Source organism: Oncorhynchus nerka, linkage group LG7 (genome assembly GCF_034236695.1).
Source record: "Oncorhynchus nerka isolate Pitt River linkage group LG7, Oner_Uvic_2.0, whole genome shotgun sequence".
Classification (NCBI taxonomy): domain Eukaryota; kingdom Metazoa; phylum Chordata; class Actinopteri; order Salmoniformes; family Salmonidae; genus Oncorhynchus; species Oncorhynchus nerka.
The window spans coordinates 54,448,274-54,455,720 of NC_088402.1; positions in this window are offsets into that span (position 1 = coordinate 54,448,274).

Consider the following 7,447-nt stretch of genomic DNA (forward strand, 5'->3'; position numbering starts at 1 on the left):
TCCTGTACCCTGTCTGTACTGATCCTGTACCCTGTCTGTACTGATCCTGTGCCCTGTCTGTACTGATCCTGTGCCCTGTCTGTTCTGATCCTGTACCCTGTCTGTACTGATCCTGTACCCTGTCTGTACTGATCCTGTGCCCTGTCTGTACTGATCCTGTACCCTGTCTGTACTGATCCTGTGCCCTGTCTGTACTGATCCTGTGCCCTGTCTGTACTGATCCTGTGCCCTGTCTGTTCTGATCCTGTACCCTGTCTGTACTGATCCTGTGCCCTGTCTGTTCTGATCCTGTACCCTGTCTGTACTGATCCTGTGCCCTGTCTGTTCTGATCCTGTACCCTGTCTGTACTGCGCAGTGTGAAAGTTTGTCTCTGCGTAGATCACACCTCTCCATGCAGCGCTAACTTTGATGCAGAGCTGCTTTTGGTGCCGAGATGATTTTATAAACTAAACCTTCTTCCCTGCTCTGTACGCCGCTCAACTCTTCAAACTTCATTTTGGAGTCTAAACCAAGTTGTGGAATATCTGTTCTTTTTTGGAGCTAGTGGAATATCTGGAATATCTGTTCTTTTTTGGAGCTCTGAACTCTGTTTCCTCTCCCCCTTCATCCCTTTCTCCCCCAGACTGTAGGGAAGGGAATTCTCTCTCTCAATAGATGTATGGATCAGAGTGTGACCAGATCAATGAGGCTGTGCTGATTACAGCTGATCTGTGATTTCCTTCCTGCTTATCAAGTCTCTGCCCCCAGGCCACATCTAAACACTGGGACAACATCTCTCTCTCTCTCTCTCTCTCTCTCTCTCTCTCTCTTTCTCTCTCTTCTCTCTCGTCGGAGTGCATGCTGGGAGTGCATGCTGGGAGTGAGTCGTCAGCAGGGGTGATTGTGAGAGCGAATGGAATTTATTTTTCACTCTATCGGGTTTTTGCATGTATATATATATATATATATATATATATATATATATATATTGATTAGTTTAGTTGTTTTAAGGGTATCTTGTTTAAACTATCACTAAGCACGTATAGGGGTGGTGGGATCTTTGAGGTTGGTTTTTCGCGAGGGCACAACCAGCGGGTGGGGCTGGTTGCTATGGCCACTAGTGGAAATGGAGAGTTGTGGAAATGGAGAGTTTGAAAAACTTAGTCGGAGGCATGGAGTAAAGATTCCTGCTGCGACAGGGTGTTCAGTGGAAGAATGTAGCTTGGCTGTGGGTGCTATCATTGGGTATGATAGCATCAAATCAGCCTCAAGGATGAATAGCGCTGTAGTGATATTCTTAGATTCAATTGAAAAGGTGAATAAAATAGTTGAGAGGGGTGTTGTGTTAAGGGAGACACAGACGCCGGTATTTCCGCTTATGAATCCGGCGAAGAAAGTCATGTTTTCTAACTTGCCACCATTTGTTAGAGATGAAGTGTTAGAGCGAGAGTTATCTCGCCATGGTCAAATAGTATCTACAATAAAGAAGGTTCCTTTTGGATGCAAATCTCCGTTGTTGAAACATGTCGTGTCTCATAGGAGACAAGTGCATATGATTTTAAAAAAGGAAGGAGATGAACTGAATTTAGCGTTTAGCTTTAAGATTGATGGATTTGATTATGTCTTCTATGCATCTACTGAATCAATGAAATGCTTTGGATGTGGAAGAGAGGGGCATTTGGTGCGTAGTTGTCCCGAAAATGAGCGCGCTGAGCCTGGTAGTAGTTTTAGTGCGAGTGCAACTAACGCACCACCACGAAGGGATGAACATAATAAGGGTGCAGGGGAAGGGAGAAGTTGGGCAGATGTGGTTGGAAAAGCAGGAGAGGAAGGCAGTGTGGATACGGGGGCAATTGTGGTAGATCAGAACAAAGAGGGAGGGGAAACAGTAGGTGAGATTGCGACTGCCGTCGCTGAGGTGGTGCTGGAAAATGAAATTGGAAGTCAAGAAGAGATTGAAATAATGGAAAAGGAAGCGGATGTTTTCAAAATACCGAGGAGTAAAAGGAAGAATTTAAGGGGTGGTGAAGGGTCTAATTCTAAGAGAAAAGTAGAGTTTGATAAAGCAATTGAAGATGAACAAGGTGTAGAGATGGTGGAGTATTCTTCTGGGGAGGATAGTGAGAGTGAGTCATCTGACGCGTCACAACAATATAGTGAGATAAATGGGGTGGAAGGGAGGTATGGGATCGAGAGGATACGTCAATTTTTGAAGTTGACAAAAGGGAAGAAATATATGCAGGATTACAATGTAACTGATTTTTTCCCTGAACGTGAATTGTTTATTGAATCAGCAAAGTTTCTGATGTCAAAAATTACAGGGGGAAGTTTGAAAAGCCCTGAAATTGCTAGACTCAAGAAAGTGGTCACAAGAGTGATAAGTGATGTAAATTCTAAAGAAAATGAAAGAGTTCAGTTGCAGTCTTAACTCTGTAAAGAGATGTGGTGGCTGGATCTTCCTCTGTATATTTTTTTTATCCATGAGCAGTTTTAAGATTTCTTCTATAAACGTAAATGGGGCAAGAGATGTTAAAAAAAGAGCCATGATGTATGAGTTAATTAGGGGAAAGCGAAGTGACATAATTTTTCTACAAGAAACGCATAGTAATTTGGAAAATGAAGTTATGTGGCAACAGGAGTGGGGGGGGCAGTGGTGTGTAGTCATAAAAACTCAAAAAGTGGGGGTGTGGTTATCTTGTTCTCAAAAGGGTTTTTGCCGTTGTCATGTGAGGTTGAAGAGGTAGTTGAGGGGAGGTTATTAAAAGTTAGAGCAAGGTATGAAAACATCACTATGTGTCTGATAAATGTATATGCCCCAGTGGTGACAGTTGAGAGGGTATGTTTTTTAGAGACACTATCAAATACCATTGAGAAATGTAACAAAGAAGATTATTTGTTTATTGCTGGGGATTTTAACTGCACAGTTAGTGATTTAGATAGAAATCACCAAGAACCTCATATAGCCTCAAGGATGTTTTTAAAACGCCTTATTGTAACAAATGAATTGTGTGATATTTGGCGGAGTCAACATGGAGGAACAAGGCAGTACACCTGGGCGCATGTGAGAGAGAACATCATCTCTATGGCCAGGTTAGATAGGTTTTATGTTTTTGAGCATCAATCTCAGGTCTGTAAATCAAGTGTGATAACTCCAGTGGGATTTTCTGATCATTGTTTAATAACAGAGGTGGTGCTCATTAACGATGTAAAACCCAAAAGCGCATACTGGCATTTTAATATAACTTTATTGAGTGATGCTCACTTCAGGAACTGTTTCAGTTTTTTGGGAGAGGTGGTGGGATATAGGGAAAATCCAGATTCAACAATTTTGTAATCAATAATCAATACACGAGGAATGTCACCAAAGATATCACCAGATCAATGAAAGCCCTAGAGATTGAAATAGTGGAACTCATGACGTTGGTTGAGACCACAGGAGATCGAGGCCATACTCAGGCCCTCAAGAGGAGAAAAACTGCATTGGCAGACCTGCTGGGTATCAGAGCACAGGGGGCACTGGTGAGAAGTAAATTTCAGGGAATATCTGAAATGGATGCCTCATCCAAATTTTTCTTTGGTTTAGAGAAAAAGAATGGACAAAGAAAAAATATTCATTGTCTCAAATCAGCTGTTGGACAAGAGCTCACTAGCCCTAGTGAAATTAGAAAGAGGGCAGTAGAGTTCTATGCTGAGCTCTACAAGTGTGAGTACAAAGAGGACAAAACAGTGACACAGCAGTTCTTTGATGGGCTCCCAAAGGTGGCTGCAGAAGCTCAGGTTGAGCTTGAGCAACCATTGTCTTTGCAGGATTTATACACTGCATTAAAAGGCATGGAAAATGGAAGGGCACCAGGCATTGATGGGCTTCCCGTTGACTTTTTTAAGTCTTTTTGGGCTATGTTGGGAGAGGATTGGATAGAAGTAGCTAATGATAGTTTAACCGGAGGGTTACTACCAATAAGCTGCAGAAGGGCTGTCCTCACCCTACTGCCCAAAAAGGGTGACCCGAGGGAGGTGAAGAACTGGAGGCCGGTGGCTTTATTGTGCACTGATTATAAGATATTGTCAAAAGCTTTGTCCAACAGGCTGAGGGAGGTGATGGGGCAAATCATACATACGGATCAGTCCTACTGTGTTCCTGGCAGGCAGATAGGGGATAACATTTCTCTGATTCGTGATTTTTTGGACGTCTCTAGGGCTATTGGGTTGGATGCTGGTCTAATTTCAATTGATCAGGAAAAGGCATTTGACCGAGTTGAACATCAATATTTATGGGACACGTTTGAGGCGTTTGGGTTCAGCTCTGGTTTTATTGCCATGATAAAGGTGATATATGGTGACATTGAAAGTGTATTGAAAGTTAACGGTGGTTTGAGTGCTCCTTTTAAAGTGTGTAGAGGTATTAGGCAGGGATGTTCTATGTCAGGGATGTTATATGCCATTGCTATAGAGCCACTACTAAATAGCATTAGAAGTCGCATTGCAGGGGTGTGCCTTTCAGAGGATATTACTCCTATTCGTCTCTCAGCCTATGCTGATGATGTAGTTGTGCTAGTGAAAAATCAAGCGGAGGTGGATAGCTTGAGTCTAATGGTTGATCGTTTTAGGGGAATATCCTCTGCAAAGGTAAATTGGGAAAAGAGTTGTGCGTTACAGATTGGAGAATGGTCTGGAGGGATCATGGCTTTGCCAGGGGGGCTAGAATGGTGTAAGGGAGGTTTTAAGTATCTTGGAGTGTACCTAGGAGATGAGGGGACTATGGAAAAAAATTGGAGTGGGGTGGTTGAAATGGTGGAAGGGAGGATGAGGAGATGGCGTTGGTTATTATCTCGTATGTCATATAGGGGGCGCACTATTATAGTTAACAATGTGATTGCATCTGCACTGTGGCATCGGCTGTCAGTTTTAGAACCACCATCTGGCCTTCTGGCTAAGATACAGGCAATTATTGTGGATTTCTTTTGGGATAAATATCACTGGGTTCCACAAAGTGTTTTGTATTTGTCAAAAGAAGAGGGGGGACAAGGTATTGTACATCTTGCTAGTAGGGCTGCTGCTTTCCGGTTTCAGTTTATTCAAAGGTTGCTTTATGGACCGGAAAATGTGGTGTGGAGAGGGGTGGCAGGTCTTATATTACAACGGGTTGGAGGATTAGGTTTAAAGAAGGCTTTATTTCTGGTTGATAGTAGCCAGATTTCTAGGGAGGGAGTACCTCCGTTTTACAGAGGCCTTCTCAGAGTGTGGAGCATAATGAAGGTGTCCAGACAAACTTCAGCGGAGTCAGTGCATTGGCTGTTGGAGGAACCTCTGGTGTATGGGGCAAGACTGGATTGTACAACTGCAGCTGTTCCACATTTCTCCAAGATTCTGGTGAAGGGGAAAATCATCACCTTAAGACAGTTAATGGCCATGGCTGGGCCCGCCTTAATGGATGGAAGACGGGTGGCAGAACATTTGGGGATGAGGTCGGAAAGGATTGTCGGACAAATGCTGGGGAGCTGTAGGAAGGCTCTGTCAGCGGAAGAATGGGGTATGCTTAGTAGCCACAAGAAGAAGGTACAAGATGAAGACGTCTCATTTCCAAGACAAGGGATTACACCAAATATCCCAGAGTCAGAAAGAAAGGCGTTATTGCTGGATTTGAGAGGGTTGGAGGAGGTGAATGGGAAGGACTTGTATAGGGGGTGTGTCAAGGTGTTGAATAAAGATACATTGAAAAATAGAAAAGACACTCCATGGAGGGTAAAATTGGGCATCGATGATAGGGTAAAGCCAGCATGGAGGGCACTGTACAAACCACCGTTACAAAATGGTACTGGTGATATGCAATGGAGGGTTTTACATGGCATCATTGCAGTTAATGCTTTTGTATCTGTTCTTAATTCAGATGTTAGAGATGGATGTCCTTTTTGTAATATAAGAGAAACCATTTTTCACTGTTTTATGGAGTGTGAGAGGATAAAACCTCTATTGGAAATGCTGGAATCTTTGTTTAAAGCTGTAGGGGAATTTTTCAATAACACTGTTTTTATTTTGGGGTTTCAATATAGTAAACAACAGAAAAGAAAATGTCAAATGTTAAATTTTATTTTGGGACAAGCTAAGATGTCAATTTTTCTGAGTAGAAAACATAAGATAGAAACGGGATATGGGAAGGATGTAAGATGTGTTTTTAAAGGATTAGTGAAAGCAATAATAAAAGTAGATTTTGAGTTCTTTTCAGCTGTAAAAGATCTCCTATTATTTGAGGAGAAGAGAGCACTTTGTTTTGTAGAGGAGGGGAAATTATTTTTTGCTGATGAAATAAGTTGAATGTATATGTTATGTATTTATTTATGTTTAGGAATTACATTTGTTGTTTCATTTCTGAAAAGGCAGTGTGTCATTTTTTTATGTTAACACTTGAGTAAAAAATAAAGGTTTTATAAAAACTCAACTCTCTCTCTCTCTCTCTCTCTGTCTCAGTCTGTCTCTCTCATTTCTTTCTCTCTATCTATCTCTACTTATCTTGCTGTCTCTCTCTCTCCCTCTGTGTCTCTCTCGCTGCCTCTCTCTAGTTTGCTTGCGGTGTCTCTCCCTCTCTCGCTCTCTCCCTCTCTCCCTCTCTCTCTCTCTCTCCTCTCTCCCTCTCTCTCTCTCTCTCTCTCGCTCTCTCTCTCTCTCTCTCTCTCTCTCTCTCATGCTCTCTCTCAGTTTCTATCTCACTCTGATCTTCCTTCTTTTCCTTTTTCCTCCTTCCATTTCTTCCACAGTTATTAGTCTGTCTCATCCCTTTCCTCCTCCTTATATTATACAAGCACTGACTGACTGACTGACTGTCTGTCTGTCTGTCTGTCTGTCTGTCTGTCTGTCTGTCTGTCTGTCTGTCTGTCTGTCTGTCCATCTGTCCGTCCCGTCCGTCTGTCTGTCTGGTCTGCATGCATTGTGCATATTAACCATGGGAAACACTATGAAATTGTAAGAGAGCAGAGAACTGAAAGCAAATGTCAAATTCTTGTTTTCCTTGGTTTTGTTATGTTTTATATAATCCTGTTTCTTGTTGGTATTCAAAAATACACTGAGTGTATAAAAAAATATTAAACAATATTGAGTTGCGCCCCATTTGCCCTCAGAACAGCCTCAATTCGTCGGGGAATGGACTCTAGCAGGTGTTTCACAGGGATGCTGGCCCATGTTGACTCCAATGCTTCCCACAGTTGTGTCGAGTTGGCTGGTAGTGGATCTCTACTCGGAACAGCTCGTTCCATCTCATCCCACAGACTCTCAATTAGATTGTGATCTGGTGACTGGACAGGCCACTGCAGTAAGCTGAATTCACTGTCATGTTCATGGAATCATTCCTGGACAATCCTAGCCTTGTGCCATGGGGAATTATATTAGCAGATGGATACACTGCTGCCGTGAAGGGATGCACCTGATTGGCCATGATGTTCAGATGTCCTGTGGAATTCAAACGTTGCTCCACTT